This window comes from Microcebus murinus, chromosome 7, assembly GCF_040939455.1.
Source record: "Microcebus murinus isolate Inina chromosome 7, M.murinus_Inina_mat1.0, whole genome shotgun sequence".
Classification (NCBI taxonomy): Eukaryota; Metazoa; Chordata; class Mammalia; order Primates; family Cheirogaleidae; genus Microcebus; species Microcebus murinus.
Window position 1 is genome coordinate 37,282,180 of NC_134110.1, and position 26,338 is coordinate 37,308,517.

The following is a 26,338-nucleotide window of genomic DNA, read 5'->3' on the forward strand; positions in this document are numbered from 1 at the left end:
ATGGACTTGAGGGGCACGGGGCTGCCCCTCCAAGGAAACAAAGGAAAGCAAGAGAGACGCAGAGCTGATGGGAACATGGCAAAGTGACAAGACAGGACAGAGCACGCGGAGAAGGTAGACTTGAGTTGGGCCTGTGGACAAGAGCCCCCCAAGAGGAGAGAGCCTTCCGGGAGGGAAGAGCTGTCGGCACAGAGGTGTTCTGTATGTTGTTGTGCTGAAACTCTTTCATAACTTTAAAGAGATGAAAAAATAAGATTTTTTTTTCCTGGACATAAACTATAGGCAGGATGGTCCCCTTTCTGTCCTCTTCCGCACCAGGCCAGGCTCGTCTCAGTCCATTTGTTCATTCCTGCCTTTTGTCTCCACTCCTTCGCTGGGAATTTTCAGCCAGAGGTTGGTCAGAAGGTGTCTGGGACTGTCCTCGAACGCACAGGCCGCTGCCGCTGAGGGCAAACGCAGCCGCCCGGGCACAGGAGGAGCTTCTGTCCTGTGAGTCCTCTCAGGACATGTTTACGGAGCCCCTCCCAGCCCGGTCCTGTTCTAGGTGCTCGGGTACCAAAGAGAATACTAGGTCCCTGTTTTCTTGGCACTCGTAGTCAATGGAAGGAAACAGAAAATACATAAACAAAACAAATCAGATAATATCTGATAATAGGTGTCATGGAGAAACTCAAACGACATAACCCAAGAGGAACTGGTGTCGCCTGGCAATACCAAAGTAAGTTAGAGACTTCTTTGTTTTCCTCAGAAAGTTTTCAAATGAACTTTTCTCAATTAAAAAAAAAAAATCTGTTTTAGCCTTATGATTCTCTTTCCCTGAAAGGAGAAGGAATTCAAGTTAAAACAGTGCCATTTTCCCCAACTGTTAGTTGTTGGAAAGAATTGCTTTACTCTTTCTGTCCCTCCAAAATACCTTTGATGTGCCAAGAATGTGGCTTTTAGGAGTTGTGTTCCTCCTTCCTTCCCTGTTCTTGCCACGAAGAGTTTGCAACAACTACGGTGGAAGAAGCCAGCGCTTTCTCTCATCGGTCAGATGGCTTATCCGAAGATTCACTTATTAACACTGTGAAACGAAACCGTCAGGGGGAACTGTGATCATTATTGGAATTGATATCGCCCTTACTTTTTATAGGGACTTTTTTCCTTCTAATGATTAACGGCACAGAGAGCATCATTGGTTCCTTTTTCCGGAAAACAGACCACGAGCGCCGCTCTGTGAAGGACACGGCTCAGGGCCAGCAGGTGCGACGACAGGAGATGCCTTCTGTCCTCGGGAGTTCCCGCCCACCAGGGCGCCAACAGCGACACTACCTGATAGACCATGACACGCGTCTCCAGAGAGGCCTTGCTGGAGGAATTCAGGGCAGAACAGAGACTCTTTACAGCCCGGAACCCGGGGCCGCTCCGCGTCAAGGCGCTGGTGGCGTTGGGGCCGGGCTTTGAGGGAAGGCAGGGTTCCCGGCGGAGCAGGTGGGCCGGGGCCACCCTCTCTCTCCTCACTCAGGAGACACTGCCTGCGCTGTCTACTCTCTAGAGTCTGGAAACAGCAGAATCATATATATTTTTTTTCTGCTTTTATTTTTCGTTATTTAAAGCTGGGGGATAAATTCAGTCCTTGCTACCTCGTCTTGAATAGAAGTCCCCAAATCACACCTGTTTTTATTGGTAAAATCTCTTCCTACTGGTGATCCCTACTGTCACGTTCACGTGGTCACCCAGTGTCGACCTAGATAGCAGACAGAGAGGGAGGCTCTCTACGAGAAAAGGAATGTATTCCGGAATAGACCACTGCAACGGGGATACGCATGCCACGGTAAACTATGTGCACACTCAGGGAGCAAAAGGAAGACAAAGGTTTTTACAGGAAAAATGAGGACGGTGACATACTTATTTTAAAATGATTATCCTTGGCTACAAAATTCCATAACAAGGGTGACGTCAGTCTGACGTAGGGCAGGCAGTTGCTGGGCAGATGTCCTTGCCGAAGTGTTTTGTGTGTAAGGTCGCGATGGCCTTTGCGCCACATTGTGGTTTCAGTAGAGTCTTTGTCGTTATCAGGCAGACAAGCGCGAGAACCCTCTCCTCGTGGCCTTCCCTGGCTCTGTGTGTCAGGGTTTTCTTAACATCAGTGACTCCATTTTGATTCTGACAGCTTTCACTCCAGTGAGTTGGTTACTAAGAGTCCAAGGGTGAATGAGTGCTAGAGTCAGTCCTTGTCATAGGGCTTAGAGTTTGGAGACAGCGTTCAAGTCCAGCCTCTGCTGCTAAACAGATGGCTGTCTTTGGGCATGGCACCCCCTCCCTCTGTAACTCCATTTCCTTTCATCAGATGGCAGTGACAGTACCTGCCTCAGCTTGGCGGGGTGCGGGGCGGGGACTGAGGATTAAAGAGAATGTGTGTAAAATCCCTATGTAAACCCTAGAGCCCCATATAAGTGTAAGCTCTTTTTATTAGCCACTTTTACAGCCCCTCTGTTTCTAATCATGCAAGCAAAGCGGATGCTCACAGAATAGTTTGATAGTAGTTGGAGCAACCTTTAACCATAAATGGAAATGAAAAACAATTACAATAGCTTGGAAAAAACCATAATGTGTGTCGAAGGCAAATGCAAATTGTACAACTGTAAGTGGAATTAATCTTTTGGGAATTATCTATACCATTTACTACCTCTCGGTATTCATCTGTATTTATAACCAAAACTACAAGGGCTTTTCCTTTTGCACGAGTGTGACATGAGAATGATTCTTACATGCGTGCTCTTCCCTACAGGCAGTGGTAATAAAAGAAGAGTAGCAATCACCAGCGTCATTGGTAACTTCTCACATGCCATGCGCTGCACTAGCCACTTGGGTCGAATTATCTCACTGAGTCTTCACCACAGTCCCATGTGGTGGGGCTACGCCATCCCCATTTTACTGAGGAGTAAACCGAATCTTGGAGAATTTGGGGAGTGAAGTGACATCCTAAAGGTCTCCCAAACCTTTAACTATTCATATTAAAGCAAATCAAGTCAGATTCTAGACAACCAGAATGATTCCAACTAGAACCTTCAATTCTGTGTGTGTGTGTGTGTGTGTGTGTGTGTTTGTGTGTGTTCAGGTCCAATAGACTTAATATATGAGGTAAAAAATCACATAAACTTATTTTCAGAATTCCTTCCCCCTGCCTTTCTATTTATTTTTATTTTTATTTATTTATTTTTCCTGCCTTTTTATTTTTGAGCTGGGGTCTTGCTCTGTTCCCCAGGCTATTCTTTTTTTTTTTTTTTTTTTTGAGACAGAGTCTCACTTTGTTGCCCAGGCTAGAGTGAGTGCCGTGGCGTCAGCCTAGCTCACAGCAACCTCAAACTCCTGGGCTCGAGCAATCCTGCTGCCTCAGCCTCCCGAGTAGCTGGGACTACAGGCATGCGCCACCATGCCCGGCTAATTTTTTACATATATATCAGTTGGCCAATTAATTTCTTTCTATTTATAGTAGAGACGGGGTCTCGCTCTTGCTCAGGCTGGTTTTGAACTCCTGACCTTGAGCAATCCGCCCGCCTCGGCCTCCCAGAGAGCTAGGATTACAGGCGTGAGCCACCTCGCCCGGCCTCCAGGCTATTCTTGAACTCCTAGGCTCAGGTGATCCTCCTGCATCCTGAGTAGCTGCGATGACAGGCGGGCACCACCGCACCTGGCTCCCCCTCCTTTTTTTAATACAGCTTGAGGGATTATGCTAGAGTCAGTTTACAGCAGTGGTCCTACAAAATTTATTTCAGTTCATTCATTTGGCTCATTTATTTAGCACCTACTGAGTTCCAGGCACTATGCTGGATACACAAAAAATAAGATTAAAAAAAATGACTTCTAGAAGAAGGCAGCATTAAACTGTGGTTGAGAGCAGAGGTGTAGGCATCCGGCTGCCTGCTGTGTGCCCTGGGCCAGTCATTTACACTGTCTGTGTCTCAGACTCTTCACTTGTAAGAGGGGAATGATAATAGTGCCCACGTTCAATGAGATCCGGTATGTAAAGCACTTAGCCAGGGACTTGGCAGTGAGCTTCAGCTCCATAAATGTGACCTATTTACGCCTGGCAGAGGCACAATCAACAGGACAGATGCCACTGAGCTCCTAGAACCCAATCCTTGAAAAATATGGCCTAGGATTCTCCCTGGATCGACTCCAATCTCCTGGAATCTCTTATCTGGAGTCACCGCCACCTCTGTCCTCTCCGGCCTGAGGCCTGCCTAGGTTTGTGGCCATGCGAGGCAGGTGCCCTATGGCCTCACGAACCACGTTTGGGCATCTTTCTCACAGCCCCGCCAGCATTTGATCTCTGCCACCTTGGCCTTCACGATTGATGTGCCCGCCTCAGAGCTGGCAGCTGAAGTGGCCTTGCCCAGTTGCGCGGGAGCTGCCTGCCACAGGGAATATTGGGTCAGAGGGAGGGCAGGGTTTGCTCTAGAGCTGTGTTCCTCAAACTTAAGTGTGCATGAGAATCACTCAGGGATGGTCACATCACTAACATACAGATTCCTGGACCCACCCAGGCCCAGTGAACAAGAATATGGGGGGGGGGGGCAAGACCTGGGAATCTGCATTTTAAGCAGCTACTCCAGGGCGTTCTCATGCAAGTGGCTCTTGCATGTTATAGGAAAAGTTTTCTCATCTGTAAAATGGGAATAACAATAGAACTCCAAAGTGTTGTTAAAAGCATTAAATGCAATTATTTTCATAATAAAAATGTTTTAAAGAATAAAGGGATTAAGTGTGTGGACAGCTGGGCTTTCGTTCTAAATTTGTCTTTAACTTGCTCTGTGACCTTCCGCAAGTCACTCAACCTTTCTGTGACTCAGTTTCCTTATGTGCAAATGGAAGAGAATAGTGCTGCTTTATGGACATCACGGGATTGTCAGGCGAAATCACCAGAGACAATGGCTGTGGAAATCCTTTGAAATGTAGGAAGTGCTGAGCTTATGAAACACAATCCCATGGAAAATGAAAATATAGCAGGCAAGAAAGCAGGAACACATGAAACCCGTTCAACGAGCATTCAGGACTGGAGACCAGGAGGGCTCGCCCGGGCATGGCCAGGGGAGCGACCTCAGGGAGGCAGGGAACGTCCTTCCACACATGGAGGAAAAGAGCAAATGACCAAGGAGGCTTCCTGCCAGCAGCGAGAGTGGGCGTGGAGGAAAAAGGCCAAGGTGAGGGAGGCAGCTTTCCAGGTGAGAAAGAATTCCACGCCGAGGGCCAGAAGGAGAGAACAGAGCAGGAAAAACATGCTGAGATTCTACAGCAGTTAAATGAATAAATGAAAGTCGTGTTATCAACATGAGACACCCCAAAAATGTCATTGGAACTAAAGAACAACGACTAAACCCAGGTTACAGAGGAATATGTACAAAGGTACCATTTTTGTAAAGTCTAAAAACATGTAAGGGTTCGGGTACAGTGGGGGTGTGTACCCATAGTCCCAGCTACTCGGGAGACTGAGGCTGGAGGATCGCTTGAGCCCAGGAGTTTGAATCTAACCTGGGCAACACAGTGAGACTCCATCTCCAAAAAAATAAACAGACAAATGAAAACATGGAAGACAACATTTCACATATATTGTATAGGTGTATGTACATGTAGCAAAGGTACAGACATATTTAACGAACATCTGTGCGCCACTTACAATGTGCCAGACACTGTCTTCTGTGTGTCCAAACACAGTCACATTCTGAGGTACTGCAGGTTAGAACTTCAGCATATGAATTTTAGCTGGACACAACTCGGCCCATAACAACGGCCAAATAATAAGATGTGAGACTGTGAGTGGTGAGTGCATGAGCATTTGTAATATTAATCCCGACACTTCTTTGTATGCATGAAATATTTTGTAGTAAAGTCAGTGTGCTTGATTACAGTGCTGTGTTCCCAGGAAGAATGAAGCAACACTGGCAGGAAGACACAGAGCATCCGAGAGGAATAGCATGGCCACGTGCAGCCTCACTGCAATCTGGATCAGGGGCTCTCACCCCCGGCTGCATATTAAAAGCACTTGCGTTCTCCCATAAAGAAATGGCAAAGAAAAAAAAAATAATAAAAAAAAATAAAAGCACTTGCGGAACTTCCATTCTTTCTGAAGTCTGAGTTCCACCCAAAACCAATTTAAATCAGAATCTTGGATGGGAGCCCAGGCATTGGCGGTGTAACAAGTTCCCCAGGGGTTTCTAATATGCAGCCGGGGCTGAGACCCCCCTGCTCTAAGTCAGCATCTCTCCAACCTCAACTGCATCCGAATCACCTGGGGGGCTTGTTAAACCCCAGATTGCTGGGCCCCACCCCAGAGTTTGTGAGTCAGAAGGTTTTGCTTCTCTAACTAGTTCCTGGGTGATGTAGCTGGTCCAAGGACCATGCTTTGAGGACATCACCCTGAGTGGCTACCCACTTGCAACCTGTTGTTTGGTGAGCACAGGGTTTTGTATGAAATGTGAATGCCTAAGCCAGGCCGGGTCTCCTCTTTGCCACAGTCCTCACTGCTCCCTATCATGCATTTAGGGCACCTCACTCACTTGTGTTCCTTGCCTGGCCTTGATGGTTTTCTGCCCTGGAATATTCACAGAATGCTGGCGCTAAAAAGGACCTTCAATATCTTTCAACCAAATCTCCTTGTGGCATGTGAAGACACTGCACAGAGTGCAGTTAATTGCCCAAAGCTTTTAATAACAAAATTTATGAAGAAAGCTACATCAGTAGAATCATCCTTTTACTAAGAACAGCGGTTCAGGACCAAGTGCCCTGGCTATTCAATGGTACCAATTCACATGATTTTAACTCTGTGATATCAGGTGTAGGGGAGGAGAAATGGCTTCCTATCACCCTTCTAAGTTCTTTGGCTGGGCTACAAATTAAACTGACATAAGACAGATTAACACGAGAAAGGCCATTTTAATTACATGCATATGCACCGGAGTGCCACAGGACATGAGACTTGAAGAAGAGTTGGATGATTGAAGCTTATACAGGATCCTGAGCTAACAGAAAGAGGTTGGGGTTTGGGGTGCGTGTGTTTAGGGGAGGCTTTGACACAAGTTATGGGAGGAAATGTGTGGCAAGGAAAGTTGTCTTGTTATGCAGATAAAAAGTCTATAGCCCCTCATTGATGAGCTCCTGTATTCCCTGCTACTTTGGAGGCTGAAGTAGGAGGGTTGCTTGAGGCCAGGAGTTGGAGGCCACAGTGGGCTATGATCATGCCTGTGAGTAGCCACTGCATTCCAGCCTGGGCAACACAGCCAGACTCTGTCTCTAAAAAAAGAATTTCTTAGGTAATAAAAGTTGTCTGGAGCAGCCCTCTTCCTGATACAGATACTTTACTAATGTAAATTTCTTTTATGAAAGGATAGTTTTTCAGAGTTACTCCTGTATCTACAGTTTATCAAAATAACCAGCTCAAAATATGCCAAACAAGTATATTTTGGGGTGGTGTATTCTGGTCTCCTATAGTCATATTGGGGGGGGAGGTGTCCTGAGCCCCAACACAGGATTGAATCCAATAATCAAAAGAATTAATACCGTTAACACTTTTTGACCCGGTTCTGCCCCTTACCAGCTGTGGAACCTGAGCAGAGGGCTTAAACTTCCCGAGCTGTTGTCTCACTTGCAAACCTTCCTCACCTGAATTAGAAATGGTGCCCGGCATGGACAGGGATGCGATAAACAGTAGCCGAGTTTGGGGATATTTCAACTTTGCCCAGTCTGGAATCTTCCCCATCCCCCCACATCTTGTTTCTGCCGTCCTCACTGCCCTTCACGTACCAACAGGGCAAGGTGGAAAGAAACAGTCTTTAGCATCAGGTGCACCTGGGTTCCAAGTTTGACTTCCACCATTTGGCTTTGAACTTGTGGAGTAGGACTTGAATAGGTAGCTGCTTGAGGAACCGACAGGGAACCTAAGCAGACAGGGGTTTCATCTAATAAAAGAGGATTTTCTAGCCTGTGGTAGAATTGGAGAATCTGTACCCAAAGGTGTTCAGATGTTCAAAACTTCCCAACACTATCGATAAAAAGAAAACCGTCTACTGGCCCTTTTTCTCTGCAGTGGCCAGTTGCTGTCCCTCTAGTAGGTGTTTGCTGAATGTTGGATCTCCCTCTACCCTCCTTGGAACCCAAGAGGCCTATGGGCGTCTCCCTGTTCTTAAGCTGTCCTGTGGGTTGCAGCAGGTAAGCTCTGAACTGAGTTATTCCCTCTCATTTTCTGCCTGAACTTATCTCCTCATGAGCTGGGGAACTCCTGGCAAGCAAATTGCACATACTGTTTGTATCAGCCTCACGGAGGCATGTTGCGGGTTTACCAAATACTTGTTGGATAGCTCAATAAATAAACAGTAGCAAGTTCCGACTTTACCAGAATCATAGATGATCTCCAGGCCACAGTTTCTCAAAGCAAAAGCCACCATCAGCTTGGGGGCAGAAGGGGGAGAATTGATGGGAAAAGGGAGACCTCCCCGACCCCACACTAGAGCTATTAATCAGACTTTGTGGCATAGAATCTCCACTTTTTTCTAGAAGTCCCCTGGGTCATTCTTGAAGCACATCGAAGTTTGAGGAACACTGGTGTTGACACCTTCCTGCTGGGCTCTGGAACCAGATGGCTGCAAAATTAAACTCTCAGCCTGGTGGATTTCTCTGCATGAAGGGTGAGCATCTGCAGAGGAATCCTGCTCAGGGACACCTGCGCTGGACCTGCAGGCAAGGTGATGGCCCTTTTTTTATTGACTTCTGATTCTTTTCCCCATTTGTCCATCTATTCATGAATTCAGCAAATGCTTACTTAACATCTACCATGTTTCAGTGCAGTGCTAACGCTGGGACTACAGTGCCGCCTGAGACGGGGTCTCTGCCCTGGAGGAAATTCCCCTGAAGACAAAAACAACCTTTTCTCTCTCATAGGCTCCTTCCCCTCTTTCTTGCCTGACTTTTGGGCTGCCAGTGGCCTCCTAGTGTATTATAAAAATTATATATGGCATTAACATAAAGTGAATCAGGACGTGGGATTCAATATATGTACATAATGTGATTGCAATTGTACTATTAATAAAACACATTCTCGGCCAGGCGCTGTGGCTCACACCTGTAATCCCAGGACTCTGAGAGGCCAAAGCAGGAGGATCACTTGAGCTCAGGAGTTCGAGACCAGCCTGAGCAAGAGTGAGATCTTGTCTCTACTAAAAATAGAAAACGTAGCTGGGAGTTGTGGTGTGCACCTGTAGCCCACCTACTTGGGAGGAAAGAAGATCATTTGAGCCCAGGAGTTTGAGGTCACAGTGAGCTATGATAACGCTACGGCACTCTACTCGGGGTGACGGAGCAAGACTCTATCTCAAAAACAAAACAAAACAAAACAAAACAAAAACCAAGCCAGGCATGGTGGCTCACACCAGTAATCCTAGCACTCTGGGAGGCCAAGGCGGGAGGATCTTTCAAGGTCTTAGGCTGGAGTTCGAAACCAACCTAAGCAAGAGTGAGACCCCGTCTCTACTAAAAATAGAAATAAATTAGTAGCTGGACAACTAAAAACATATAACAAAAAAATAAGCCGGGTGTGGTCTGTAGTCCCAGCTACTCAGGAGACTGAGGCAGAAGGATTGCTTGCAGGAGTTTGAGGTTGCTGTGAGCTAGGCTGACTCCACGGCACTCTAGCCCAGGCAACAGAGTGAGACTCTGTCTCAAAAAAACAAAACAAAAACCAAAAAAAGTTTTCAAAAGACCAAGCGATAACGTGCTAAATGTTTACAAAGAATGCCTGGCCCTGGAGAGAGCATTATGAGAGAGTTTTGCTTCCTCTCTTATACCTTTTCCTCTCCATTTTTCTATGATGAACATAGATTACTTTCAGAATTAGAAAAAGTAACTCACATAAATACCATCCTTTTCCTGTGTGAGTCTGTGCGTGTGTGCGTGTGTGTGCGTGTGTGTGTGTGTGTGCACACCTGTGCTTATGGATGGGGTAGGGAGAAATGACTCATATTAAATTTATTTATTTATTTATTTATTTATTTATTTATTTATTTATTTTTAACAATGCTATGACTGTGCTATCATATTAAATTTAGAATGTGCTTTTATTTCAGTGTGATCAGAGGGGGAAAACTTCTGTCCCTTATCTCAGAGGGACATTTGATGTCTCGCTAAGCAAGCTGCTGACAAAAGATCCCAGTAACACCTCAATGAAGAATGAGGTGCCCCCAAAAAGTGAGTTTATCTGGACAACGCAAGTTCACCCATTTATGCAATCCCTCCAAATGTGACCATTTAACAGCAATGTCTCTAAAACAAGTCACGTTTCCCAGCTTTTCTTGCAGATTTAGGTCCTTGGTAGAGCATGAAGGGCTAGGTACATACCATCCCAGGGAGTTTGCAATGTTTTTAGTTTGCTCTCTTGCGTGCGATGGTAGTTGTCACTTTCTAATGTGCCAGTAACATGTCAGGCATCCTCTTCTCTCACAAGACCAAGCGTCCACCGTGAGGAGCTGACGGAGGGAGGAGGCAGCTGAACCTGCTGCAACCACATCACTCCTCCCTAGCGTGCACTGCGTGCCAGGCATGTGAGTTAAATACCCATGCCAATGTTCTCAGGGTTCCATTAGCACCTGGAGCATGTGCAGTTCCAAGTCACTAGGCTGAAAAGAGTAGTTTCTAAGTTATCCTGCAATGAACTGAATGTTTGTGTCCCCCCCAAATTAGTATATTGAAATCCTAACCCCCAAGGTGATGGTATTAGGAGGTGGGGACTTTGGGAGGTGGTTGGGTCAGGAGGATGGAGCCCTCATGAGTGGAATTAGTGCCCTTCTAAAAGAGATCCCAGAGAGCTGCCTCTCTTCTCTGCTATGCGAGGACACAGCTGGAAGTCAGAAATCTGCAACTGGGAAGACGACCCTCTCCAGAATGCTGGCACTCTAATTTCAGACTTCCAGCCTCCAGAACTGTAAGAAAGAAATTTCTGTTGTATGTAAGCCACCCAGTCTGTGGGACTTCTTTTTTTTTTTTTTTTTTTTGAGACAGAGTCTCACTCCATCACCCAGGCTAGAGTGCCATGGTGTCAGCCTAGCTCTCAGCAACCTCAAAATCCTGGGCTCAAGGAATCCTCCTGCCTCAGCCTCCCAAGTAGCTGGGACTACAGGCATGCGCCACCACACCTGGCTAACTTTCTATTTTTAATAGAAACGGGGTCCTGCTCTTGCTCAGGCTGGTCTCAAACTCCTGACCTTAAGCGATCCTACCACCTCAGCCTCCCAGAGTGCTAGGACTAAAGTTGTGAGCCACTGTGCCCTGCCTGTGGTACTTTGTTATAGCAGCTCTCACGAACTGAGACATCCCCCAAGAACTCTTGGTTCATTTTCCCCATGGGCCCATGTTCTGAAAGATTTTGTATACCACATAGCAGCAACAACAAAGGCAAAGTCAACCACAATAACTATCATTTATTAAGTATCTTCCAGATGAAATGTTACCTTTGCTGCCACACTTAGTCCCCATCATATCCTATGATGATGATGATTATGATGATGATGTATCATCATAAGTCCATTTACATGATGAGGAAACACCAGGCACAGGGAGTCCAGATACTTTCCAAGGTCCTACAGCTCATAAGAACTAATGGTAGCATTTAAATTCAAGTCTCTCTAACTCAACCCTGAGCTTTTGTACTATGCTACCCTCTTTTCCAGAAACACAAATTAAGTTATAGCAATAAAAAAAAATACCAAAACTGCACTATTTAACATTAATTCCTTTTACTGTCCACTGTTAAAGGATCAGTTCTATAGACCGGCTGCTTAGAAGTCGTTACTGCACCAGGTGCTGTGATCCTGCCATTCTGGTGTATTTATGCAGCCCTAGTGTCGACACATCAAAGCACTGCAAATATAGTAAAGGTTTCTTCTGCTCACTAGCTCCCCGCCCCCAAGGTTTTTCTTTCTTTTTTAAACCTTCACATGAAATTCACATAATACACACTTAACTATTTTAAAGTGAACAATTCAGTGGCATTTGGTACATCCACTATGTTGTAAAACCATCAGCTTGATATAATTCTGAAATATTTAGGTCACTCCAAAAAGAAATTCCATATGCATTAAATAGTTATTCCTCCATCCTCCCCTCCTTCCAGCCCCTGGACATACTCGCTTCTCAGCCTTTGGAGCCCCAGGTTCTGTGTGTCTTGGTGAGGATCCCTGCTCCAGCCTGAGGGCCAGCTCTCTGTCACGGGAAGTCATTCCCCCCACTGAGTGGGATTCCTCAGGCTAGAGAGGCTGAGCCTCTGCAGCGTCTTCACAGGGCCACGCTGCAGTTCCCGGATGGCATCCCCTGGCGGGCGTGGGTTTGGTTTGAGACTCATCCCTTCTCTCTCTTGGTTCTGAACAGCCAGAGGTGTGGAAGCCTGAAAAATAGGTAAGCAGAATGCCACTGAATTTGCTTTTATTATGCTGGGATGTGTGATGTTGCTTAATAGCAAAATACTAACCAGCAGGACAAAAACCGAATCCCCGTTATCTCCTGACTTCTACCTTCTGTTACCTTCTACACATAATGGCATTCACTCTTGCAAACGCTCAGCAGGGAAACACATTTTGGAGCCATATATTTGAGGGGCTTTTGCATATATGAAGGAAATAGCTATTTTTGCTTGAAAGACACGTGGACTGCATGTGCTATGAGAGAACAGGATTCTAATATTGAAACTAGAATGTGCATGCTGCTTTGCAGTGTATAAAGCATTAAAAATGCATTTTCTCACATAGTCCTCTCTCCCACAGAAGATAACATTATTATTCCCATTTTACAGATAAGAAAATTAAAGGAGTCAGAGGTTAAATGACATGCCCAGCATTGCACAGCTGGAAAGGGCAGGCAGGCCTTCTGACTCCAAAAACGGTGCTCTTTAGTGCAAGTCCAGGATGCTGGACTTCTGCTTGCCGTTGTCAGGGTTGATATCCCAGAAAAACACAGCAGTCATTGCAGAATTGCTGGAGGTTTGCCCAGGCATTATCCTCAGGTCCCATTTGCTTGAATTTGTTAAATCTATAAAAATCTGATTGAATGAGCCGAGTTCTTCCAGCTAGCCTCACTGAACCCAGTGAATGGAGACGTTTCTCTTTGGCTCATACACGAGTTGGGCTCCTCATCCCAGGTTATCTCAGAATTCAGTGGAGTGCAGGCTAAGCATGATCCAGCCCCTGCCCATGCCTTCACCTATTCTTTTCTGCTTCCCAGCCCTCCAAATTTACACTCTATGTTATTCACATAAAACTATTTGCAAGTTTCCTAAGCTTGCCAGAAATTTCCTTACTCCACACCTTTAACAATTATTGTGATAATCACAACAATGGTGGTAGCTTTCTCCTGGGTCCTACTGGTGCTAGGTGCTACACATGTGCTATTTCATTTAATCCCCACCACAACCTAATGAAGTCATTATTGCCTATTCCATTTCACAGGTGAACAAACCGAGGCTCAGAGCAGCTAAGTGCTTGGGCTTTGAGTCAGACAATCCCCAGCTCTAATTAGTATGACCTTAGGCAAATTCCAACTCTGTTCTGGCTTCAGTATCTCCATAAATGACACTGAACATGCTACACCTGCCTCATGGGGCCGTTTGAGGATGAAGTAATATGGGCACAGTGTTTGGTACCTGGTTAGCACTTCATAAATGCTCAGAATTATTAATGCCCATTTTGTAAGCGGCTCAGCTCTGATTCCAAATCATTTTCCTGCTTCTCGTCAAGTTGACAGTTCAGGACCCAGCTGTTTCCAACCTACTTCTCACTGTCCACTACAAGGTGGGCATCAGTTTCCCTCCTTTAGTGGTTGGGGCACTGATGCTCACACAAGCTTAGAACCAGCTCAGGGAGTTGAAATCGCATCATTTCAATGCCCTCTGCTCCTAGCACCTGGCATAGTCAGGATAAAGGGCTCAAGGCACCTTTGTTAAAGAAACGACTGGATTGGAATCAGGTAAGTCAGCACTCTCTATGATTTGGGGACACCCAGCAGCTCCCATAGCTGGAGGTGGAGGGTGGAAAGGCAATGAAAACTTTTGATGTAACCCTTTTGATGCCCTGCTAGAGGACAGAGGAAAGGTTATTTTAGAGAACATTGTCTATATTCCTGAGAAATGTGGCTGAATTTCAAGATAATGATAGGATGTGCTTGAGGGCGGGGGGTGGGGGGGGAGCAAGGCAGAGGGAAGAATATCAGTTTCCTGGGCACGTCCTGTTACATGAAGAAAAACGTGTTCTTTGCCATTCTAGACTAGGGGAAAGATGGGGTCTCCCACAATATCGGAAACTGGAATTAGAGTGGGGAGATCTTTATCCGGGGATTTCTGTGCTAAATTAAGAGTCCCTGGAGAGCCACTCAGGGTAGCACAGAGAGCCACACTCTCTGTCCCCCATCCCGTTCTATTTTTCCTCCTGGCACTCAGCACCACGAGACCCACCAGATATTTTGGAGTCTGTCCCCCCTGCCCCTCCCAGGCAGGGCTTTTGTTGTGGTTCCCAGCTGTGGCCTAGAACAGCCCTTAGTAGGTCCAATAATATCTGTAGAAGGGCTGAAGGATGCTTTGACAGCACATCCTCTCACCGACCCCGCTGCGGCGAGGTGAGCCGGGCAGGGACGGTCACCATTCCCAGAGTCCAGCGGAAGGGGAAGCGGACCCAGGGACAGGACGACCTGGTCGACCTGACGGTCGGGAGACTCGGGTTCGAGCTGGAGCCCTGGCTGGCGGGCCGTGACCTTGGGGGCCACCCTGCGCCTCCCAGAGCCGGTCTTAACCGGATTTCCCCTCCACCCCAGGAGGGCGACGACTCCCCACCCCAGCGCCCCACGCAGCCTCGGCCGGCCTGCGGCGACTGGCCCAAGGTCACCACAGCCCCGGGGCCTCCGCTCCCGGCTCGGTGGGCACGGGCGGACGGGCGCGGGCACCCGGCCGCGGGTTTTGGGGTGGGGGCCGGCGCGGGGCGGTCCCGGGGCGCGGCGCGCGCTGACGCGGGGCCCCCGCGATGCGGCGGGGACGGGGCGCGGGGGGAGGCGCGTCCGCGAGGCGAGCGTCCTCCTTTTGTGCGAGCGCCGGCGGCTCGGCTTCTCGAAGGTAAACAGCGCTTCCTCTTCCTCCTCGCCGCGCCGCTTCCTTTTATAGTTATTTCTCGCCTGGCACTCGCCGGGGCCGCTGCTGCTGCTGCTGCTGCTGCCGCCGCGCCGGGGCCGCTCGCAAACCTGTGGCGGTGACGTGAGACCCGCCAACCCGGAAACGGCGGCGGCGGCGGCACCGGAGGCTCCGAGGCTCCTGCGCTCCCGCGCCCGCGCTCCCCTCGCCCGGCCGCTGGCCGCCAGGTACGTGCCGGGGCCCCGCCGGCGCCGCCGCCCGGCCGCCCGCGCGCGCCCCTGCAGCCGAGGTGCGCCCGGGGAGGGCGCGGGGTGCGGGGCGCGCGCAAGATGGGTGCGGGGAGAGCTGGGGGTGCGCGCCGGGCCGCGCTGCGGGCGCAGAGGGGCGCCGCAGGGCGGGGGCGTCCAGGGTGGCCGGCGCGCGGGGCCGGAGGAGGCACCTCGGGTGGGCTGAGCCGGCGGGGACACGCGAGGGGAGCACGCCCCGGGGCCGCCGCCCGGGTCCACCCAGCTGCGGGGAGCGCGCAGGGTGCCCGGCGCAGCCCGCTCGTCCTGCGCCCCCAGGCAGGGGGCGCTCTGGTGGGGGTGGCCGCCCCTGGGCAGGCCCCTGCTGCGAGCCAGGTGAGGGCGCGGGGACTGACCCCGGCGCGCCGCAGCCCCCAGCTAACTTCCAGCAGGGATTGGAAAGGCCAGTCGCTGTAGAATTGAGGAACTAGAAGGGGTGAACAGACTCTCCGCTGGCCTCTACACTTCCTCCTCGGGTAGCCACCCGCCTGTGTTTAAAGAGCACTTCCTCTTTGCCCTTTATCTTTTAATCATCTTTTATTTCAAATGGAAGTTCAGTGTTAACGGGTGGATGCCCTTGCAGCCTGCAGGGCTTTCCCGTGTACACACACAGTGGGGCTGGAAGGAACCTGTGTGTCCTTTGAAACCTGAGTCCTGTGTTGGGGGCGGGAGGAAAGAGGAACCGAGGATTTCCCTTGCTGGAGCACCCTCCATCCCCCATCCCCCTTCCGCCTTCCCCCACCCTGGGTGTCTTTGCTTCCCTCCCTGCTGCAAGAAAAGGAGAGGTGGGGAGGATTTGAGTGGGAAGGAGGCTCTGAGGGGGTGTGTCACGTGGATTTTGCACCTATGTTTAATTCCTGTCTTGCTATTTACGAGCTGTGTGACCTTGGGCGAGCTGCTTACCCTCTCTGAGTCTGAGGCTCTTGTCTGTAAAATGGGCTGCTGTGAATGGGGCCTTGAGAAAATGAGCATGGGTTTCCTGGCTTGGCCGGCGTGCAGTGATGGAAATTGTCATTGCCAGTCACCTTGAATTTCCACATCGCCAGCGCCTAGAAGGGGTGCCTGGAGCACGCGGGAGGCGCTCCATAGATATCTGAAATGAATGGGTGGGTGGTGAATTTTGAGAAGTGAGCTGGTGTGCTTCCACATTTTTGCTTCCTTGCTCTATAACATCCATTCACCATCCCCAGAAAGCCACATTTGCCACCTGGGCTTGGTGGACTCCACCCCTTGCCCCAGGAGAATGATCTTGTGAAAATATTGACTCCCTGTGAAAAGGAACTTAAACCCTGACTTTGAGACTCTCCCATTCTCGAAAGAGTGCACTGGGGGAACTAAAAGGGAGGCTGCGTTTTGATTGTCATGGCCAGATGACTGGCTGAGGCTGAAATGGTTTCCCAGGCCTGGGGTGTTCCTGTAACGTGGAGGAAGGCGGGAAGAGGTGGGTTTCCTCCCATGGTGGGCATGCAGGAGTGGTCAGCTGGCCTGAGTTTTCCTCCTGGGAGGTGCGGTGTCATTTTCATTCTCTAGATCCTTTCTGGGCTTTCAGCATGGGAAGAGGCAGTGTGTGATGAAGAAGGTGAGAGTGGGCTCATGTACAGGGAAACTTGGAAATGGCTTTCAGATAAAGGCCCTGTATGTGTTTCTGCACTTTTTTTTGGGAGATTTTCAAGGAATTTTGCTTTCTGTGACACCAGTCCCTTCTCCTCCTTCCCCAGCTCCCAGAGTCTTCTGTGTACCTCTCTTAGGGTCCTTAGCTATGTGAGTGCACCGCTCCCCCACCTTCGGAGGGCAGGAGTCTGAGAGCTACTGTTATTTTTAACAGGCAGCAGCAGGCACCTCTGTGCAGTGACAGGCTGCCGTGTGAGCATGTGCAGGTTCATTTTTAACTCACGGAGTAGCCACCGTTACCTGTGAAGGGGAGACGGTATTCTCATTTTCCCGAGGCTTAGGGTCCAGGAATTTGGCACAAGACCCTCAGCCAGGAAGGGGCAGATTCAGGGTCTTCACCTAAGTCTCAGCCTACAAAGCTCAGACCCTGCTCCTTTCTGAACAATCTTTGTGCTTGCCCTGGCACCTGACGGGCTGCCTGGCATGTGTGGGAAACTCAGTATGTGTTTTTTGACAGAATGAGCAGAAGAGCGATGGGTTCCCCTTTGCTCTGTGTGGGTGCACATTCTGTTTGCGTCTCAAGGTCAGCACACTGGCCCGTAGGTGACCTTGAAATTGTTCTCTGGTGGTTCCTCCCTGCGTGGAATCCCAGTCCCAGACAGCTCTTACATCAGGATCCAGGGACCGATGTTCAGGAAGGATGCCGAGGGACGCCAGTGCCAGGAGGTTGTGGCTTCACTTGTGCTCAGCATTACTGCCATCTCTTTGATGGAAGAGACCATCATTCATGTGGCTTTGGCGGTCTGGGACTTGGCTGTCTTCGGTGAAACCGTCCCCCAGCGAGCATTGTAGGCAGTGTTGTATAGGTGCAAACTCATAGATTTAAAATTGGTACACTTCACCCACTGGCCATGCAGCCTGAGAGAGGTCGCTGCGCTCTTGGAAGAGAGCTACTGGCTTTTCCTCATCCATAGGCAGGCAAAATAATCTCCACCCCCATCCATCTCACAGGGTTCCTCAGTAGGACAGTAACATCCAAATTCAACCTCAGTTTTCTTTCTCACTGTTCATGTGACCAAGTTTCTTCACCTCTCAGAGCCTCAGTGTTCTCATCTGTAAAATGGGGCAAATATGTCATGGGGTTGTGTTGCTCGTTGCAGTAGTATAAGCAACAGGGCCTTAGCATAGGCCCTGTTTCCTGTTATGCAACCAGAAAATGGTGGCCACCATCAGTGATTATTATTATCATCTTCAATAATAGTGATAATTGCTGTTTCCTTGGGCTGAGTATAGGCATCTGAAAGGCCAGAGCCATGTCTCTTTTTTTAACTTGAATTGGAGCTTCTTCAAAGAAGTAAATTGGGGGTACAAGGGGAGGAAGGAGCTAATTTTATTCTTTTTTCCTCTCCCTAGAAGAGACATTTGATAAAGTCCTGCCAAAGACACACTGGTTGTCATCTTGTTTTTCAAGCATATCTCAGGGTAAAGGGTCACCCTGCCCCACCATCTTGTAAGGTCAACGCTATGTGCCTGTGACACTCATTGCACATCTCATAACTTCCGTGTGGACTCCCCTGGGCTGAGGCTTTCCGCCTTCCCTAGGCTCTCAAAGGGACGGTGCTCTGTGGCCTTGGTAGAGCTTTAGGAGTTAGGTCTTTGATAGTCTTAAAAGGGGCGATGGCCTCACCAGGTTGAAAGAAAGATAACTTTGTAGCCAAGGATGCATGAGGTCAAGAACAGTTATCCTTTTCCTCTTACCTTTTTCTACTTTTAGAAGCAGTGAGGGTTTGGGGCCCAGACTGCCTGGGCCCACACCCTGGCTCTGCCATTTACTAGCCCTGTGACCTTGGGCAAGATATTTCCTCTCTCTTTGGGCCTTCTTCACCTTTCAGATGAGGAATAATGGTTGCCACCTGGAAGTGCTGTTGCGACACTCAAGTCTGAGGTCGCGTGGAACGCCTCCAGCAGAATGCGTGGCACACAGTAGGCGCTCAGCACACGTCTGCCTCCCTCCATGCTCCTTCTGTCCCTCCACTGGTCCCATTGTCCTGTCCCCCCAACAGAGCTCCAGTTCCCCTTGGGAATTGAGCCCTTGGCTGGCAGGTTATTCCTAGATTGAAGTTGGAGCCTCCAAGCTTTCTGAAGTCCAAGTGCGCTATTTTAATCCAATTGTTGCCTGGGGGTTGCGTGGCGCTTCCCCTGAATGGAAAGATAATTGCACCAGAGCTCGGCAAGAAGAGTAAATGGGGGAGTCATCGAGTTTACATTCTGTCCCATTGATTTTTTTTTTCTCCTTTTTGAAGACTTACTAGCTGCCATCTGGTCCTTGAACATCATGTTCATAAATATATAAATAATCGAAGTCGACGAGGAGGTTTGCTTAAAGAAGTGTTGCTGAGAGTGATTTTTATAAATATTTAAGATAATCTGAAATCATTAAAGGAATTGCGGGGTTTATTAAGACACTGAAAACGTGTTTTGGAAAGGTTCCTTCTCTTTCCAAGTGTAATAAATGTCAAGGGTAGAAACACGAGGGAAGGGCACTTTCTGAGCGTGGACAGGACCCATGGGGGTGGGTGGGCAGTTGGTCCGTCTGCCTCTGCTGCCCGGGGTGGGCAGGCGGTCAGTCACTCATTTGCAGTTGGGGAGATTGGGGAGGGTGAAGGTTGCCAAGTCCCTGGGAAGAGGACATGCCTCAGCGTTTCTGAAAGCGACCCAGTGAGTAACATGGGCCAGGAAACCGCCTGGTGGCTGCACAAGGTGGCTCCTCCTTGTGAGGAGTCACTGGCAGGCTTCTAGAAAGTTCCTAAGGTGAATCTCCTTTGGTTAATGATGGACTGCATTTTAGAGAGTCCTGCTAAGGCCCCCAGTTTGGGAGGCTTCTAAGTGGTAAAAGCCAAGGGATCGAGGAGGTGGCAGAGTTGCAGATTCTGAGTGAGCCTGGGTGGGTGACGCCCTGGTTCGTGGAGCAGGGTGGGCGAGGACATCATCTCCTCTGACCCCCTCTCCCTCATTCATTCAGGGCTGATGCTGAGATGCCCCTGGAGGTTCCTGAGGCAGCTTAGTAGAAGAGGCAGATGTGAAAAACACGTGACAGAACATCAAAGACCCAGGGTAGACTTCAGTACAGGTGACAGTGGGAGCACCATAGGAGGTAGAGGAGAGAGAGCCCCTGTATCTGCCAGCAGGTGCTTAACAAGCCCAGCAGGGCCCAGGGCACCTGCTGAGGTGGGCTGGTGGCAGGGAGGGATGAGAGGAGTGTGCGCTGCATGGCTTTCTCTCACGTGATTGTGGTCTGGAAGGACTGAATCTCTCGCCCAGAGTTTCAGGTTTAAGCATCCAGTCTTCTAATTTAAACACAGGAGGGAACTGGGACCCAGACGGAAGGGAAGCATCTTGCCCAAGAGGCAGAGTCGGGACTGGCACACTGGTCTGCTGTCTCTCGCAAGCTGGCTTTTCCCGCCGCTGCACGGTGCCTGCCTGCCTGCCTACACCTGGAGGATGCTGAGGGCTGGAGTCCTTCCCCAGCTCAAGGCGAACCTCTGTGCTTGCCCTTCCTGTGGCAGGGGACTAAGTCCTTAAATCCACAGTGGAAAAGAAGGCCTAACATGGGAAAAGTGACAGTTTTGGAATCAATATACAGCCTGCCGCTGGGGACTACCCTCTCTCCAGCCCCTCCCCCTCCTGCACCAGTAGCATTTGCTGAGGGAAGGGGAGGATTGTGAGGACAGAGTCATGCAGAGGAATTGAGGATGGGAAGGGCATGGGCAGCTGGAGGAGGGAAAGCTCTGTCCTTTCCTCATCTGCATAACAGCATCTCCTGCCTCTGACTCTGGCCACTTTGAGCTCTTTGGAATTTACACCCAATGCCTACTCAGCAAATCCTATTGCATTGCAGAGCTGAAGGCACCCAGGCCCCACCTCTCAGCACCATGTGACCTTGGGCAAATCACATCACCTTGCTGAACCATAATTGCCAATGGTGCAGCTGGGCTAATGTTAGCTGGCTCCCTGGGGTGTTTGGAGGATTGAGTGGGATGATGTGTATAAAAGCACCTGACATGGCCTTTAGCAGAAACTCTCCCCACTCTCTCCCTTCTCATATTCAAAGGATGGGAGGGGGGTGAGAGCTGTATGATTTGTCCAGTGCTCATCTGGGGCCAGGGCTATCGTTCTGGCAGAGATAGGGCATGCATTTGTTATGAAGGGCATTTCTTTAAGATGTTTTCAAACTGCTGAGGTGGCTTCATGCAGAACGGAACGCTCTGCAACCTTGGTGGCTGACACCTTTGAAAAGGGACAGTGAGAAGGTGGAGTGAGAAGCTTGGACCTTGGAGCCACGTCTTGGTTCAGACTCGACCCCCTGACTGTGAAGTCTTTGTACATTGTATAACCTTCCCTAGCATCTCAGTGCCTGTTTTCCAGCTTGTTTTGGCTCTTAAGTCGGAAAATGTCTGAATGTGCCTGGTGTAGGGTCTGGCATCTAATAGGCGCTGAGTAATTCCGAGTTCCCAGTCCACACAGCCTCAGGGCATGGAGAGTGTAGACTAAAGGAAGTCTCTTTACAGGCCCCAGCTTTGTTCAAAACCAGAGTTGAAGTAGAATGCAGAAGACGATGTGAAAGTGAAACTCGGGCAGTCACTTCCTAAAATGTCTGCTTTGCTCCCTTGAACTCTGGTTTTGTGTGCTGCCCTGTGCTCCCGGGGCACCAGAGACCAGCCAGTGTGCAGACAGGTCAACAGGCTCTCAAATGAATGAAGGAGCCAAATAGAGATTTATGAGTATTCTGAAAAGTCGTATTTTACAGTCATTGCTGAGCATGACTTCCTGGCACTCAAGCTTCCAGTTCATGAGGGAGGAAGGAGTGAGATCCACCCTGCCATTCAACAGCAGTCATTAAGTGAGCACCTACTGTGTGCTAGGCTCTGGGATGGATCCATGTGGGGATTGAATACCACGTGTCCCTTGGGGCCACCCCACACATGTCCCTAAGAGGCCTGAGCAGCTTACAAGAAGGAAAGAGTGTGGGTTTGTTTCCTTGGGCTAACCCAAGGCTAGCCCTCTAGGCCCATTCTTCTCACTCAGATACCAGAAAAGCTTTCTTGACAGGTTTGGGGGTGGGACAGCAGGGAGAGTCATCAGACACCACGAGGGCCAGACCAGCAGGCTGATTCTCGGGGGAGCAGGAGCCACCGTTGGCGCAGGCAGTTACGGCCCAGGCAAAACGCCGCTCTTCGCAGAGTACCCATAAATATCTTGCAGTGGGTCTCTGTGACTTTTTGGGTTGCTTTCTTAATTTTCAGTCTCCTTTAGAGTCATAATAACTTTCCCTTATGGCACGTGGACCATGTGCCATGTACTTTGTATGTTTTATTTCTTACCGTCATGATAGCTCTGTGAGGCAGGTGATATCCCCACTTTACAGGAAACTGAGAAAACTTAGAGTCGCATAAGAAGCAGAGCTGGAACTCAGATGTCCCAGGCCAGCCTCAGTGCCCATCTGCTGTGTTCACTACCTCCTGTGGTGAACCTCGAACATACCTGGAAAAGTCTGCGAATGGAGTTGTTTACCCAAGAGCAGACACTGCTCCTGCTAGACGCTGCTAGGAGAAGGGGGTGGTTTCTAAGCAGGCATCTCTTGACGATGGGCATCTCAGCCACCCCCATGGCCAAGGACCACAGTGCTTTTTTTTCACTCACAAAACTTTAAATAATGTGAAAGGGTATTTTGGCTATTGTATCTATTTGCGTTTGTTTCTTTTTTTTTGTATGTTGTACATTGTACTTTATATTGTCCACTACTGTTTACATCATACATACATTGACTTGATATTACTATACAATTAAAAAGAGAAAAAAGATGAAAAAGATGAAGGTAGGATGTGAGCCCATTGTGTGTTGTGATCAATTGAGGACATCTTAAGAGTATGCAAAGTTGTCCTGATACCCAGCGGTGGGTCACATAAGACGCAGCGGGCAGGAACGAGATAGCTACTCTTGGTCTAGTGAGGCCTGATTCAGTTAATTAGTTAATTAATTAAAGATAGGGTCTTGCTATATTGCCCAGGTTAGCTTTGAACTCCTAGGCTTAAGGGATCCTCCTGCCTCAGCCTCCCAAGTAGCTGGGATTACAGGCATGTGCCACCACACCTGGTAGGTGGTTTTTTGTTTGTTTGTTTGTTTTTTAAATAAAAGCCAAGTCTCTGTGGTCACAGCAGCTCCAGATTTAGGCCTTTGACAACTTTGTCACTGTTCCAGCACATCTCAAGTCTGTGGTTGAATGTCCCATCCTGGAGCTGATCTGGAAGGGCTTCAGCCTCCTGAGCCCAGGGGTGACCCCCCGCCTCCCTCCATCTTTGGATTTGACTCCATTGTCCTTGATGCCCTGCCTCCAGGTGGAACTGTCCAGAAGCAAATGAGGAATAAACTAGCTATGACCTTTGAATGTCCCCCATCCCCTTCCTGACCCCCTCTCCACTGTGATTGGGCTTGTGGTTGGAAAATGCCTCTCTCCAGATAAACTCATCTTTGTCTCCAGAGCTCAGACACCTAAAACCGAAGGAAGAGGAACCTGATCTTTTGTTCCTCCATCATCCCTAAATAACTGTGAGGGGAGGAAGGAGGGAGTATTTGGTTCCACATTGGGGCTTATTCTAGAACCCACTAAGGAGCTCCCCTTCAGCAAGGAGAGTTGAAAAGTGCCTGAGATTGCACACGGCAACGTGCAGAGACCGGAATGTTCCATGAGTGCGCACTCTAGAGAACACCCAACAGGCGTGCCTGACCCCACTCCACGATGCCTGTGGAAGGTGTGTTGCCCCTCGGTCCCTGTGAAGCTATATGCATCTTCTTGCTGGTGGCCGGCTGGGTCCCTGAATGACCCTTCTGGACAACTGTGGCAATTGATGTCAAAGGACATGAAGATCTTCATAACCTTTGACCCAGTGAACCCAGTTTGGGGAGTCTCTTCTAAGGAAACAATAAAAAATATGGACAAAATGTTGCACAAAGATCTTTAGCTCAGCATTTTACAATAACAAAACAAATTGGAACTAACCTAAGTGACAGTCGCCATACACTTAAAATCAGTTTTGGTGTCGCCACACAGTGGAATATTACACGGCATGTCAGGGCCACGGAGGCCCTGTGGAGACTTAGGAAAGCCGTCAGTCATTTATAGGAAATGAGACGTCAAGGAAATGCACCAAAACGGTGTCAGAGGCTGTGTTAGGGGATGAGAACATGGGTGATTTTCTTTCCCTTTCCTTCTTTCGCACATTTTTCGATAATGTGCTTATGTTACTTTTACTGGAAAAAACCTCCTCCTCTCCCCTTCTCTCTTCTCTTCTCCTCTCTCCTCCTCTCTCCTCTCCTCTCCTCTCTTTTCTTTTCTAAGAAACCTGGCACTCTACAGTTTTCAGGGAAGGAAAGAAAACCAAAGTTGAGATCTCTATCAAATAGATCAATTAATAAAACTTAGCCGAGGCATCCCTGAGGTAAAATACGGACAGGTGGCTGGGTGCAGTGGCTCACACCTGGAATCCTGGCATTTTGGGAAGCTGACGTGAGAGGATGGCTTGAGGCCAGGAGTTTGAGACCCCGTCTCTAGACACACACAAACAAGAAAAAAAATTAGTAGGGCGTGGTGGTGCGCACCTGTGGTCCCAGGTACTCGGAAGGCTGAGGCAGGAGGATTGCTTGAGCCCAGGAGTTCAAGATTGCTGTGAGCCATGATCACACAACTGCACTGTAGCCTGGGTCACAGAATGAGACCCTGTCTCTAAAACAATAATAATAATAAAAATACTGATAGGCTCCATAGCAGATAGGGAGCAATTCTTTTGTTTGTTTAATTTTTTTTATCATTTAGCCCCCAATGTCAAGGAATTCTTGAATACAGTAGCCACCATGAACCATACTCTCCTAGACCTATACAGAAGACATTATTAATGCCATTTTATAAATTAGGAAACCTGGGATCAGAGAGAGGTCATGAGGTTTTTCTAGAACCTCCATCACTTCTTTCCAGTGAGCAGCTGATGGGATTAAGGAACCTAGAGACACCTAATGCCAGTAACTCTGTTCAAGTATAGAACAGAGTTATTAACTCTGTTCAATATAGAAATTATTTTCAGGAAATTGTAAGAAGAACGAGAGCTACTGATGAATGATGGCTAGATGTTTTCTGTTTGGGGACATGGTGTAAATTCCAGAGCAAAAATGCACTTCGGTTCAGATGGAGGGAGCTGCTGATGTCCAGTGTGTTCTCAGTGGAAGATGAGTGACTCATGTCTACAAGCACTGAGTCTTCCCCTGGCTCCTGTCCCCCACCCATCCAGGGAGAGAGGGCGCATCTGACCTCTCTGGGGGAGAGGGACCACTTCTCAGAAGCCCCCCTTGTGCTCTGCTGCTGGGATGCCTGGCCAAGGAGAAATGGGTGCATCTGCCTCTGAGAAGCCTGCAAGGAGCAGACAAAGGCGCCTCAGCGGGTGGCTGAGCTGTAACCGTTTATGGGATTGCAGATTTCCAGACAGTCTCTGTGGTATTTAAAATGCCGCTTTCTCTCTAGTTCTGCGTCTGTGATGCAGCCCACTTGTCATCTTTGCCTGTGTTTTGGAAGGATCCAGATTCAAAGTTCCTGAGCCATTTTTTAAAGGGAGGCACAAAATATCGAAAGGTGCCTGGTACGTAGGTACCAAACGTATGCTTGATGAACGAGCCTGTGGATTAATTTTCTGCTTTGGGTGAATAGTCGAATAGGCCTCTTTTAAAATAACTATTTCACACCCCAGGCTCTATCGTTTTTATGTGTGTATATTTGTGATTCTGTGATTAAATGCAAAAGGGAGACACATCTCAGCATCTCAAATAGGTGTTTATTGAGTGTCCAGAAAATCCGTAAGTTTGCCCTTTGCCCCTCTCTGCCCCTTACCCCACATCTGAGCTCTGTGGCAACAGTAGGTCATGCCGCTGGGTTGAATGAATGAAGGCTGAACCTTTAGCTGCTCGCTGAGCTGGGCCCTGGGCTCACTGAGCTAAGTTGCGCAGGTCCTTGTCCTCACAGTTTCGAGGGTGAGAGGAAGAACAAGAGGGAATCAAACACAAGGTGAATACGCTGATGGTAGAGGTTTCTGCCAGGCATATACATCATCTCATTTAATCCTCAACAGAACCCTGCAGGAGATTTAGTTCAATCCAGCAAGTTGTTGCTGGGCGGGCTGGCCGGGCTGGCCGGCAGGTGTGAAGCAGTTCTGGTGGAAGGTTTGGAGCTCGGGAGGAGTTGAAACCTATGGCAGCTTCAAGATTTTAA

The 26,338-nt window shown here is 48.9% G+C and overlaps 1 protein-coding gene across 2 annotated transcripts in view; it reads left to right on the forward strand.

Moving 5' to 3' along the window:
- Window positions 1-15,147: 15,147 nt before the first annotated feature.
- CYRIB (CYFIP related Rac1 interactor B) overlaps window positions 15,148-26,338 on the forward strand; it is a 148,345-nt gene continuing 137,154 nt past the window's right edge. For both annotated transcript variants that reach the window (XM_076005025.1, XM_076005023.1), the window contains exon 1: window positions 15,148-15,360. The gene's annotated coding sequence lies outside the window, so the exon portion shown is untranslated. The remainder of the gene's footprint in view (window positions 15,361-26,338) is intronic.